Source organism: Ornithodoros turicata, chromosome 1 (genome assembly GCF_037126465.1).
Source record: "Ornithodoros turicata isolate Travis chromosome 1, ASM3712646v1, whole genome shotgun sequence".
In the NCBI taxonomy this organism is placed as follows: domain Eukaryota; kingdom Metazoa; phylum Arthropoda; class Arachnida; order Ixodida; family Argasidae; genus Ornithodoros; species Ornithodoros turicata.
Window position 1 is genome coordinate 42,412,589 of NC_088201.1, and position 14,309 is coordinate 42,426,897.

A 14,309-nucleotide genomic window follows, 5' to 3' on the forward strand; every position below is an offset into this window, starting at 1 on the left:
AGAAGACGCGTCTTTCCTTCATCCCCAATGTGAGAGGGAGAAAGAGCACACTATCGCCTCTCGCGTCCTGGAAAAAGATTAAAAGGAAAAAGAACATGCAACCCAAGATAGGGCCAGTTCCGATAGAGTCACCCGATAGATTTTTTTTTTTTTTTGCCGCAAGTTAAAGCTCATCTTCGACGCATGAGGCGGCACTGTGCTCCTTCACCCTCTCACGTTGGGGATGAAGGAAATACGCGTCTGCGAAGATGCGCAATGAACAAAATAAAGAAAAAAAATGGCGTTCCTTCACTAATTTTTTGCGGGCGATCAATGGAACGGATTCTTGTTCTGAAAACGGCTACGATATCAGGTGATCGAACGGAACAGATGTGCTCATTGGGACAACTTTGTAGCTTTTATAATTAACAAGTTAATTAATGAAAGTTAAATAAGGCATTGCATTTGGACTTTGCTAATGCCCTCCTAGGGAGTGCCCTTCAGCATATGCTATATTGCAATTGATTTCATCTTGAAAAAAGTGTTATATATATTTTTAAAAAATCTGTATACACTTAGCTGGGACACCCTGTATATACATACATAGGTCGAGGAAAATAAAAAATCAAACTGCCACGAAGTTTTACAGTTGTGAAAGGAAGGAAAAAGACGCGGACAACAGATTTTGAGGAAGTTAGGAACACTAGTTTATGTAATAGGGCGATATTAAAAGGTAAATGGAAAACTGTCGACGTTTCGACAGTGGCACTGTCTTCGTCAGGACGAAAAAAAGTCATAAACTAGATCAGTTTAGTATTAGGTTAAGTTTGGTTGGTGAGGCTGTGACAGCTTGCATCGTCCCCCAACTTCCTTTTGAAACGGATTTTCGGGAGGCGAGGCAAGCTGCCACAGCCGCACTAACCTAACCTAAACTATCCCTAAACTAATCTAAGACATAAACTTGGTTAGTTTAGTGATAAGTTAGGTTAGTTTAGTGCGGCTGGAGCAGCTTGCCTCGCCTCCGCAAATCCGTTTCTATAATGAAGCCGAATTGCGGAATGGTGATGCCTACCAAAACAATGCCCAAGCCGGCAATGGATCGCTGGCCATGCCGAAGTATCATTTCGTGTCCGCATCTCGTTGTTAAAGTGACGATTAAATGCGTGACGACGTTAAAATTTTTGATGAATTAAAAGTTTGAGGGAAGATACGACGGACTGTCATGTTTTGTATGTAATGACGAGTAAAGTCTCTTTACATTTCATTCCAATATCATGCACATCGTAATTATTCTACCTGACGTAAACAACGAGATTTGGCCGAGGCAGACCAACAATTAGGGACGACACAGACAAGTAAGCCTCAAACGCCGATCTCGTTGTTTACGTCGTTTACAATCGCCCTGCCTCGTGTCTGAATGAGAGAGTGAGTGAGAAAGATGTAAGAGAGAATGGGAATAGCGTGGTTGGTTGTCCGTCCCCCCAGTACTTGAGAGGCGCTCAAAGGGAAACGGCGTGCTGGTGTGGTGTAGCGGTTAGCATATCTGACCGGATATCAGAGGACCCAGGTTCGATTCCTGGCGTCAGCACCTCTTTTCCCTGAGTTGTTTGCACTTCGTTATTCTACCTGGTCACTCTCATACTTTATTACAGCTGTGGCCTTCTGTTTCTTTCTCTTCCCCCCCTTTTTTTTTCGTTTTGCGCACATCACTCGTTGGAGAATAGTCGATATGATCCGTTCTTTTGCGTTCAGGCTTGCACGTTGGTGGTGCCAATTTTTCCATGTTTTTTCTTCTTTTTACTCACTCACTCTTTGCATTCCGTTCCTTGTACATAGCACTCCCGAAGCATTTTGCAAGATGCCCGACGCGAACGGGCATTTAACGAAATGCCTGGCTTTTTTTAGGCACTTTGTTAAATGCCTGGAATCGTTCAGTGATTTCACAAAATGCCTGGTTTAGCTTGTTGCCTGTAGTATACATATATATATTTTACAGCATGATATGAACATACTACCTTCAGGAACAGTCACAGAAAATATTTCCTTTGGGAAGTGCGAATTTCCCGAGAAAATTACTTGACAATAATGCGCTCAGCGGCGGCGATCTTGTCCATGCCATTCCTGGCGTGTAGCCAAGGTTTTGCTGAAGACTGGGAGGTTGTGGGTTCGAATCCTACCATCGGCTGTGCTGTCTGAGGTTTTCCCTGGGTTTTCCGAAGACTTTCAAAGACGAATGCCTGCACAGTTCCCCCTGAAGTCGGCCGAGGACGCATACTACCCCCCCCCTGTCCCCCACTCCTTCCAGCTGTTCTCTCTCCATCTGTCCACATCTGTCCGCCGCTCATAGCCACCGTTGCTTCTCCGCGCTAACACGGAATATAAAAAATAAAAAAATAAAAATTCGTGGCGTGTGGTGGCGTCACATCAGTCAGCACGTTTTATTGGCTCGCGAGAATCGTCTGCTAGCGAGAACGGCCAGTCGAGGAACTGTAGGGATGGCGCGAAATGCAACTGGAAAAAGAAAAGAAGGAAGAAGACGCACTCCTCACTATTGGGTGATTGACATGACGTAGCGGACTAGCAACGGAGGGAGCTTCCCTGACCCGTGAGATTGAAAGCTCTCTTGTGCACCAGGATTGTGCGCTGCTGTCATACTTGTGCCAATATATATCCCAGGGCTTGTAATCCTTATTTCTACTCATCGTGACATTTTTGTTTAGTCCTTTAGTGCTCCTTTACGTAAATTCAGTCTTTACCTAAGATAAGAATACAACTCCATATAACAACACGAACATGATTAGTATGCAACATATACAGGGTGTTTGCTCTAACGTGTCCAGAAATTATATTTAAAGCGAGCGATAAAAGAAAAGCAAGTGATACTTTTCTGCTACTTGAGTAAGAAACAGGTACTGCTTCACTATAGTAGCACCTGTTTCTTAGTCATGTAGCTGAAAAGTAGCGCTCGTTTCTCTTTTATCGCTCGCTTTAAATAAAATTAGATAGATAAATAAATAAATAGACCAAACACCCTGTATATGTATGTGATGATGCCCGACGTATAGCTAAACCGGAAGTGTCGGCACACACTTGGCTTTAGGATGGCGCGTCCCCGCCACTGATATCACCTGTGGTAAGGCCACCACTGAAATTTCCTGTAGCAGGTGTCCTTTTAGTTTTAGTACTTGGTGTGCTGACTGGTGCAGCTACACAGACTCATACTGGTCGCACTCGGGAAAATGGCGTTTTGTCAACTCCTTTTTTGTGTGTTCTTGTTGTTGTTGTTGTTTTAATGCAGGAAACATTCTATAAATAAGGAGTGAAGTCAGACGAAACGCGTGTCTGCCCGTCCGTGCCGTCTCCTGTGAAGCGTGCTTTCACCGCACTTATGTAGTGTACGCAGGAGAAGCAACCAAGCAATAAGTTCCTTACCGACTGCCTTAGCGAGCAGACGTAACGTTGCTGAGCTGTTGCAAAGGAGTTTGAAGATAGTGTTGCGGGCACTTCAGGTTTACTTAGATACGCATTTCGGGAAGACAGTAATGCATCGCAATATACCCTTTTATTTTAGTTTATTTTTATTTATTTTTATTTTCAGGGTGCCCATGAACAGCCTAACGGCCTCGCTCATGGTGCACCTGGTAAACACGGGAGACAAGCTAGAAATACGAGTCAAGCAATTAAAAGAACACCATTGTTCTGCCACCAGCGTCAGGAGCTGCTCGTCGTATAACGCATAATGTTTAAGAAAGGAGGAAGCGTCGAACTACGCGGTCCACACTCGATATATGACTGTTGAAGAAATCAACGGCACCAGAATCATTGTTGTACAAAATTTGAAACCTCAAGGAGGGTGACTTTTCCGCGGAAATTCTGGGTTCATAGAATGTCTTTTGTGTCCTAGTAGTACGACTGGGTACAAAAAAAGTTGAGCCTTGATACTGCAGCAACACAGTCAATGTGATTGTGCAAACATTTATACAGAAATAATAGATCGCGGTAAAAATCTTATTTCAGACAACATGAGTAGGTAAGGGGGGCGGATGACACGACAAATCGCTATGTCAAACAATTTCGAAAAGTTGAGAAAAAGTACACAAGAGGGAGAGGCATGTAATTTACCTTTGTGAATAGGAATTACCACCGAGTGCTTCCACAGGTCGGGAAATGTACCCCGTGACAGTGAGAGATTAGATATTTGTGTAAGCACCGGTCCAAGACCATAGCTGCAGCTTAGCCACTAATTCCGCACCAGCAGTTTTCTTTGAGTGGGGTCTCTTGACCACGTGATACGCATCCGTTTCCGTAATTTTTGGGAGGCAAGCAGACGTAGTAAAAGGTGCAGGGATGTGCAGGGTCTTATTTGCATACACCGATGAAAAGTAGGGGCCAAAAAGTTCAGTCACTAGAAATGTCCGACGCAAGCTTTCCTCGATGTCTCGCAGCAATACCTTGTTGCCAGGAGTTACGCTCCCTTCCAGAATGTTTTGCGACATCTGTAGTAACATTTTCAGCAGTAATCGTCGTTCACCTTTTCGTAAAGTTTTTCCCCCTTTGCGCGATATTCACAAAATGTTTGTGGTACCATAGTTCAAAAGTTTGTCTGGTAACCGGGAGCGGAAGCGATGTCAGCCATATTTTGGGCACCTCCTTGAACTGGCATCTGGCAAAATACTGCCTGGGGATTTGAGAAACGTCCAGGCCGACTTGAGACGCGAGTGGACGTAGGCTGGTCTAGCCGTCGCGCTTCTCGACGTAGCTACAAGTTTTTGCGTGAATCTTACAGATATTCGTGGCGGCGGCCTAGTAAATAATGGTAATGGTACTGTGATGTTACACGTAAGGTTTGTCCGCGCAGTGTGGCGACATGTTGCACGTGCCGCAGGGTAGGACTGCGGATAATTTGGACCACCTGGGGTTCTTTTGACGTGCGCCGGAAATCTCCGACACACGGTGCTGGAAGCAATGTTTACATCCCCCACATTGCTACCGCTCTCGACCGGGATCGAACCCGCGACCTTGAGCTCAGCAAGCCAGCACCATCACGTTACCGACTGAGCTACCAAGGACGGTACGGCGGCGTAGTATTTCGTCACAGATTCGTCTTCGGTCCGCGTTGATTGATCTCCATCCAGGTATGCTATCACACCAGCAAGCTTGCATGCTGTTACTATGTTCTATGGTATCGCACTGTATTTTCTCAGTCTTCCATCGTTGGTTGGTTGGTTGGTGGTGGTAAAATAACAAAGGGAGGTTCTGCTACCCCCCCAAAAAAGGAAACTGTACGATCGTAATTTTCCATCGTGTTTTCTATTGCCCCACTTGTGCATTAATGCCTAGCGAGCCGCAGGTGAATGAAAGTGAGATCTTGCCGAGTTGCATCTTTTGTAGTTTGAGTTTCAGCACACGGGTGAATTTTATCTAGATCGCCCAGTAAGGGTCGAATTTGCGGGCTTGTATAAAGCGAGAGTGATGATAGCATGAGGCTTGGAACTTTTCCGTGTTCTCTTTATGGAGTCGCTGTTTGGAAGCGTCTGTGAATAGTGACAACTGTTTACGAGTGACGTTTTTACCGGCAACGTCAAATATTTGCCGCACACACGCTGCTTAGGTGTTACCAGCACCTCATGCAATCAGAATGTTGTGTTGTTTTCTTTTCTGTCTACATTTCGCTGCCTTTTTGAAGATGAGCAACCGAATTGTGATCTGCATCGCTTTTGTAGTTTCTGTTGCTCAGCTTCTGGGTAATGTGAAATGATCGTGTTTATGCAGGATCCACCGAGAGTCGTTGGTCGTTTGGTTTGGATGATGCGAGTTGTAGTGTACCCCAAACATATTTGTTTATTTATTTATATCTCTCACAAAGTCTAGAAATTGAAAGTTCTCATTAACCGTCAAGACAAACTTGAAATCTCGGACGACTGCCATATTCCTTTGAAATCTCAGCATGCGCATGTCTTGGCATGGCATGTCATGATATCCCTCATCGACTATACATTAAACTTATCAATGTTCGGACTATGTACAGTGAGGTATAGTGGGAGAGAATTGTCTTTCAGAGCGATGTGTTGGAGTTTATATAGGTCAATATAAGAAGACACCACTTGGAACCAATCGTAACCTCAGCCGCACTGACACCTCAGAATTTCTGTTCTGATGCGGTTTTGACTCCCGTATTAGTCTCCTCCGCAACCGTCATGAATATGTGACAAGAGCCTCGCTGCGTTCATATCATAAATAGCTGCTCCTCCGACTCTCACACACACTCTGTTAAACTGAGTGATCCATTTGAAACTGTAAAGATCCACCCAATATTCATTCTTCAGACATGTTACGCTCAGAGCCAGTTGATCCATTGCACCTGGCGGACACATCTTTCTCGTATCGTGAGCCTGGAAAACAGTGGAAGCCCGCCGCGGATTGGCGGACAGGTATCACGTGATATTGATGTGCTACGTAACACATTTGAGACAGGTTACCCATTGTTATTAGACCTGTTTTGAATAATATCAGCAACTCCTGATACATTCGTTTCAAACTGTTGTAACCTGTTAGAATATTTGCGCGATGTGCGCCATCTGTTGGCCTTTCTCCGCGTCTCCGTGTCGTCTGCTCTTCCGCCATTACCCACGGTTAGGGTCACTAAATAAGCTTATTTAGTGACTCTACCCACGGTCTCGGCGTGAGTAAAGTGACCAGAACGTGAAAGTCACTTGGTATCACTGCTGTGTGCAAAACCTCGCATCCAGGCGATTTCTACGGATGTGTGGTTTTCGTTCTAGTGTTCCGGGGCGCACCAGCCCGACCAAGCGCACATTGCAGCTGGCAACGACCTGCCAGATGGCTAGCCTAGTTCAAGTTCCGGTTCCGGTTCGCCATAGAAATCTTAAGGAGTATGCTAGAAGGAAACCTCCGAAACTGGGACGTACGGGCGAGGGGAGCGCCATATTGAATCAGCTACTGTTGTCGTGGCGCATGCAAAAAAGGAATCCCGTAAGCATACAGCAAACACACCGCCAAAAATGTTTTTGGAACAGTAACACACAGCCCGAATCCATGAAACCGTGAGATATATGAAAACACACCCACACCCACGAAGAAACAAAAACACGACAGGAACGCCACATGAGGACGCCGTCTCCGCCGCTGCCTCAACCAGACCAACCAGCCTTGACTACAAGCCTGGATAGAGGCGGACCCTCACAAAATACGTAGCTTCCCAGCAGAGGAGCAACCGAGCAAGTGTTGCAACAGTTTTCGGAACTGTGGCTGCTTTCACGAGCTAGAAATACACGACGTTTCCTCGGCTGATTCAATATGGCTCCCTCCGAGCGCATACACTGAGAGAGGGGAGAGCCCCGTTCAAGTTCTTTGCTCTCCTCCGATCCTCCTCCCTTCCTTTCCTTCTAGCCTCTCTCCGTAAGATTTCTATGCGGTTCGGCTAGTCAGTCAGTCTATGCAGGTATCCTGATGACACCACAGACGCAAAAACTAGGCAGTTAGCCTATAGTGTAGGCACTGATGTCCGTGGTTGCCAGAGAGGCGGTGTCCACTTCACGTCACGAGGTGTCCCTGCTGAGTGATGGCGTGGTCACGGTTCCCGTGAGTGGAAGCCGGGTTAGTCGGGTAGCTTATAGTCACTTGACGGCCGCTGTTGGCTTGGCTGCGGGTTGACGGCGTTTTAGCTTGGCTTGCGGGGTGACGTGTTTTTCTTTGAGGTTGGCTACAATTGCTATTTGGCCGGCTTTGCCAGCTCGGACTGTAGAGCTCGTAGAGCGTTCTTCGACAGCTTTTCCCAGTTGGTCAGGTAGCGCTTGCACTTTTCTGCAATGTCGCTGGGACTTTCACCATTTTTTAGGTGGTCAATGCGAGCGCCGTTGTGATGTCTAGCTGCTCATGGCAGCTCTCTTGGTTGACCGGGCATTTTAACATTACGTGTTTCATATTTTCTTGTTCTGTACTGCGTACGGTTCCGAGTTTTCGGAGTTATCATTTTGGAAAATTTGGAGGCTGTTTATCGGAGTTTTGAACTTTTCCGAAATTCGGAGTTTCTCGGAGAAATAAAAAGTCTGAAAAATGAACGGCGCTGATTTCGGAGTAGACATCGCAGAGACAATGCAAGGAAATAAGTGCAAGAGTGACTGAGACCACACGATATAGCGCACGGATGTTTTACTACCCAGAGCTATTGAAGTACAAACAAGTGTATTTGTACAAATTGTGAATGGTGCCCAGGTTCAAAATGAGTAGCAGCTGTGACGAACACAGAGTTGTTCTCTGCCAAACTAGCCCAGGGTCAAGTAGAGTCACGAAGGCCGAGGATGCATAGAACAGATGGGACAAGTGTATATGCACTATCCTTCTTTTGGGCCATTCATGTGTCCAGCGACCCTGAAGGAGGCTACCACTTTTGACCTGTCTTTTCCCCCTTTTTTTTTTTTTTTTGCTGTGGGTTAGTTCGAAGTCGAAAGGTAGGTGTGAAAGAAGGGGGGGGGGGGAAGCAGGAAACGGGAAAAACCGTAAGGCCTCCACGTGGGCCTTGGAAAAGTCGGAGTTTATCGGATAAATCCCATTTTTTGGCAAAACACATCGGAGGGAGTTTATCGGATAAATCCGAAAAGTCGGAAGTCTATGCATAGGATACTATCATGTCGCATCAGGGAGGTTGAACAGCTGTTCGACTCCTTACTCCTTCTCCAGTCGGGAGGACGCCCGTTCTGGCTTGGAATAGCCTTCATAGAATGTGCTACGTTTCCATTCTTCGGGGTTTTCTTTTGTATTTTTGTTAAAAATTATTTTTAAGTTTTCTTTGCTGTGGGGCTCCAGCGTTTTTAAGAATTCGTTGGGTATCCCCTTTCATTAGTTTGTTTACATGTTTTGTTAGTTCGTCTTGTTCTATCGGTTTCAGAATGTCTTCTCGTTCGCTTCTGGCTGACTCGTTTTCGTAGGATTTCGCAAGCGAAGTTTGTTGGATATTCGTTCGTTCCCGGATTTCTTCTTGTTATTGGTTAAAATATCGTGTCACGCATTTCTCGATCTCTGCCCTGTTAGTTTTCCCTTCCCAGCTGTCGCGCAGCGTAGCTTCCGATGCGTTCGTTTCTGTTTGGGTATTCATACCTTCCATATATTTCCAGAACTTTGACCGTTTTTCTTTTTTTGTCCTGACATGCGTACGTCTCCTTCTATGGCTTGGTAGAATTGTTCTATCTTCTGGGCTACCATTCTTTTGGGTTTCACCTGGTTTTCGTTGGTCGTTGTCTCGGCTTGGCTCTCTGTCTTTTGCTCTTGATTGTTTTCCGCCATATACGGCGCAGTCTTTCCCTCTCCCCGATCGCGTCGAGTATTTTAGTCACACTACGTCTTCTGTTTACGTACTATTTTTTGGCTCCCTTTTGTTTTCCCCGCAGCATCCATTGCTGTGTTCCCTGCCAGTTGTACGAAGATAGTGTAGTCCATTTCTTCCTTGAGTGCTGTCTTCGAGTTTTGCGGCCAGCTTGAGCATGTTCTCCTCATTTCCCCATTTCCATCGTGGCTCTTGCCTGTTTTCTTGGGGGTTTCGTCTATACGTTTTTCTTAGGCACCCCATAGTTACTTTGATTCTGTTGTGGGCACCTGCACAGCTGCGCTCTTCGTCGGTGTCTACTTTCTGTATGGTGTATGGATGCTGTTGCCAGAGAGCAGAGGCTAGTGCATACTCAATGTTAGTCTCTTGTGTTCCTCTGCTACTGCTCCATGTCAGGCGGCCGGTGTAGTTTTCGTGGATGATTAATATTTCCAGCTCGTTTTTCTTTTATTTTTTCTTCGCTATGGATCGTATGTGTTGTGCTTTGCTTTCTTTTCCATCTAGTTCCATGATGTGACAATTGAAATCGCCAGGTAGCATTATTGTGGTTTTAGAATGTGTTTGTTTCATTTGTGCTCTGTCTTCTATGATGCACTCACAGATGTTTTGATTCCATGTCTCGTTTTCACTTGCTGTAGCCATGTTGACAACACAAATTTTGACGACGTGTTTTTGCGACATTTTCAGCTGCGCTCGGATGTGTTCGACGCATTTCTTGCTGGAGATTACTTCCGTGTTTTCCTCGTTGTATATGATACCGATTTCCTTTTCATTTTTTTTCTCTTTCCTGTCTGTTTACTCCATACCAGCCCCATTTCGGCCCAAGACGGGGTTCTTCTGCGCTTCTTAATCATATGTGTTTCCGTTCTCGTGTAGAGATGTTTACATTTTCTTCAGCTAGCTTTTAGTTCTACCCATTTAAGCTTGTTGCCCCCTTGTATGTTCAACGTCGCAATATTAAATTTATCCATAGTGTGCTGGTTTCTTTTTGTTCTCCGCGTTAGTACCATCTGTGGGGGTGAACACGCTGGGCATGTTTGTTGTTTGGTCTTCTTTCTGTCTGATCGTATCCCTGTGTGGCTCGGGAACACTTGTTGGTACGTCCATCAGCGCGCGATCGCCTCAGGGTTCCCGCGTCGTGGAGTCCACAAATTTGGCTTCGAGCAGCAATGTTTGCAATTCGATTACTAAAAAAAAAGCTCAATGTACAGTAGAGCTATTACATATCTGAAGTGTCCAAGCTACAAGCTTTCAGCGAAGTACACGGTTTCTACGGGTATACTATTTACTTTACGATCGCTTTAAGTGTCTGATGTCGCGTTCGTCTCCCGTGTGCGGCTCGCGCTCCCGTCCCCGCCGTCATTCTTTATCGACGTTTTTTTTTTCTTCTTCTTTTCAATAAATAGTACGCTACAAGTGTGCCGAATCTCGAACACTCCAGGTGGTGATGTGTGGGTGATTGTGCAGTGTGAATAAAGCTGCACTGAACACTTCAGGATCAGTGGAACTTCATTCGCGAGTAGGATTTTATGCGAGCTTTTCTTGATTTATAATATTGCAGGCAGTCACTTCACCCGGGTTTTTAACAATGGGTTTGTGTAATATTAAGTCACTTCATATTTGCGTCCGTCTTGTGGTTTTGGTGCATATAAATCCGCGTTCTGGCTGATTAAATTAAAAATTAAATCTTGTGTGAGGAGTAACATTCCGAATTGAGGGAAGAAGAAAAAAAAAGTCAAAAAACGTCACATCCAACTGTGTTCGCGAGGCCATGTAAGCTGTACAGCAAACAGTCGGCGGGAATAAAGACTTAGCCGATAAAAAAAAATAAATGCTGAAGAAACGCCCAGTACGGTTCGCACTGAGGAAAGCGTCTAAAAGGGGGCATTTTAGCGTTTGCTTGCAGCTTTGCAGTTTTTTTAGAAAATGGCTACGTGACGCACAGCAGCATGAAATTGTCTACGTCTTGTCCACGTGCTATGCAACACACAGAAAATGTTTCGACTTTGTGGAGCGTACGGTTGTGGTTGGGGAAGCCTTCAAAGTCGCGACTGGAGTCGGTCCGGAACGCTAGTGCGTTTTTTCTCCCCCTCTCCCTCGAAAACGGCTGCAGTTTGGGCATTGGAAGCAGGTTATTTTTTTCATCATTTGGTATCAACTAAATATATATTTTTGTGCCGGAAGATGTCGGGGTACACGTACTGGTCGGAATTTCGAATTACCCGTGAGCGATTTCATGACTTGCGGAAACTGCGACGAAAGTCTATATAAGAGCAACATTCCTAACATTTTCCAGTCAGACAAGAATATCCTGGTGACCTACCACGATTTCATTGCGTGAGCGAGATATCGGTTTTCTCCTTTTATCCCCGATGACGGTGTACATCTCTTCAGATTCCACCTTAGTGGACAATATCGATTCGTTCGAATTGAACTTGATGGTGTGCCGACAACAAGCCGTAACTCGCGCATTGACGTACGTGCATAGAACGTACTTTGTGACTATGTAACATACTTTAGCCACAACTCTCCGATTTTCTCTACGACGAAGTCGTAATGCCTACATCTGCACAAGTAGACATGTGATTATGTCTTCGATTTTTAGCGTCTGTTCTCACTGTATGAACAAGTACACCATGCATAAAAAACTGTTTGAACTGTACGAGTGTTCGACCTCTAGGTCAATCACACGTAAAACAAATTTATTAATATTCGCGCACAGCTGACTGTGAATCGCCAAATAGAATTTCTAAGTTCTAAAAGAATGAAGTAGATCTTTCGTCGTCTTGTGCCATTGGCTGTCGTACATATACTGCAGCATTCTGTACATAACGGTCTTTGGGTAGTTTTCTCTGTGTCTTGGCGGAACGTCAACGGACGGAAAAAGATATGCTTGGTACAACCTGCTCTTTCAAGCGCTTTGGCACAGAAGCATCGTTTGCGGACAGTGCTGTATGAACAAAGTGCTTTGAGCACACAGTTGTTCACAGTTGGATTGCTTGGGAATCTCACGAAGGGGCCATGAAGCAATATTGATTAGTTATATCTCCCAACCAAGAGGCACAAAACGAAAAGGAAGACACCGTTACGTGACCTTGCTGCTAGCTTGGAAAGCGAATGTATGTGCTGCTTGCAACACCTTACGATGGGCAGCGTTTTCCGATGTCTGCTTCTATTTTTCATTTTTGGCACCCCTTTTGGAATCGTAAGACGTACGAATACGTTTTTAAGTTTGCTTGGAAATTACAGATGACTATGGCTGGGCATGTCTTCGCCTCTGTGGACGTGCAGCACTTCTGCTTGGTTGCGGGTCGAGTAGCATTTCGATGGTGCTTTTGACCTTTGCCCTATGGGCGAAGTCCGTCCCAGCACGAACAGCCGTGACCTTGGAATCAAATGACGAAACGAGCTCGCGTGCACTTTCTTTCCGAGGGGACATGGGTGTGTCTGGCGTGTGTCCTGTCAGTGCCGTGCTTCATCTTGCAGAACTGCCTACAAAGAAAATATCCTAGATCTGCCCGTCCACCCCTATGCTCTCGCACCTGGATCACTGCAGTGCAGTGGTGCTGTGATTACACGCAGAGCGCATCCTGTCACATAGTTATGTGGCAAAGCATCTAACTTAAAGACCAAAGGATCCTGGCTCAAGCCCTCTTAGCCGTGGGCAAGACTTTTCACGAAAACGAAGCATGGTCGTTGTGAGGATTTTAGGCACTGGTCCCGCCGCTCAGGTCTCGCAGGCTCGGTTAAGTTAGTCCCTAGTAAAAACGTAATCTACACCAGTAATCCACATGTAATCCAGTTTGCCAGTCAGTGCTGCTTGTGTCCGTCCATTTTCTCCCCGGCACTAGTGTTTTAGACTTTTCAATATGTAATCTACGTTAAAAGAGTCGCAAAGAGGTATAGAGTACCGGATATCCAGAGATGCGCATTATGCATCGATTATTCCTGGATAACAGTTCGTAGACAAACGGTTCCATAGCGGTTCAGTGAACTAATTCCCTTTGATGCTACACCAACAAATGCCGTAATAGAATAAGCCCCGTAGGCACCTGCTGATGCTCCCTATGCGAGAGTGGAGCGAAAAATGCCGCAAAAATCCACCTGGTGCATGCTATCGAGGAATATTTTTGGCATCTCGCTAACTTTGGGAACCAGGAGATGCGCGTCATACGCCGAAAAGTACGGGGGAGGGGTGTTTTATTTTCGGGCAAGGTATTTAATTGCCCGTTGCCGACCAACAGCAAATGCCTACACGGTGGTGAACTTGAAAAAGAAAGAACACGCAACACAAAACAAAACGTAGTCAAAGTCACATTCAGACCATATTAAGAACGCGAGTTATAAGAGGATACAGGGAGTCAGAATGACACGTAATCTATATAGACGCACGTCGTTCTAATGATGCAACTCTGTATTGAGACTCTTTTGAGGCTCATAGGAGAAAATACGTGGAAAAAGTTTGTCACATGCTTCGCTAACCCATTAGTTACCCCCCGGGAATATATGTTGGAGCATTCCCAGACCATCGACATGAGATTGAACACATTCTTCAGCCGACACCGCAAAATGTCGGCCAACAGCATCTCCAGCTTGCGTTGGAAAAATGTCTTCCTGCTGTCTTTCCGGGAAGGATAACCTTTCTCATTCCCAACCAGTCGCTCCTTCCAGAGCTGGTCTTTTGTGGATCTTTTGGTTAGGTTACGTTTGGTTACTGTGTGTTTGAGAGAGTGCAAGGTATCCTCTACTGCGGTTCGATAACGCAGGCATTCATCCTTTTCTCATCGCTTATACGATGCCATGCAGGGCAGCTATGCCATGCTGCAGGGCAGCTATTCCACGGCTCTTGCAGATGAGTTACGCGATAGTTAGCTCATTCCTTACTTAACTGAAGTTGCATCGTATCTGAATCAACTCTTCGTGGGAGAAATAAATTGTTGACGACGACATACATGGGGTTCCTTGCAATTGAACCTCTGTGTGCAAT

General features: G+C 45.5%; 1 protein-coding gene and 1 non-coding gene across 3 annotated transcripts in view; both read left to right on the forward strand.

Moving 5' to 3' along the window:
- Nucleotides 1–14,309, forward strand: part of LOC135378106 (protein phosphatase 1 regulatory subunit 16A-like) — a 241,484-nt gene that overhangs the window by 103,146 nt on the left and 124,029 nt on the right. The window lies entirely within an intron of this gene.
- On the forward strand, nucleotides 1,496–1,567 carry Trnas-gga (transfer RNA serine (anticodon GGA)). Its single transcript has one exon. It is a non-coding gene; the product is annotated as a tRNA-Ser (tRNA).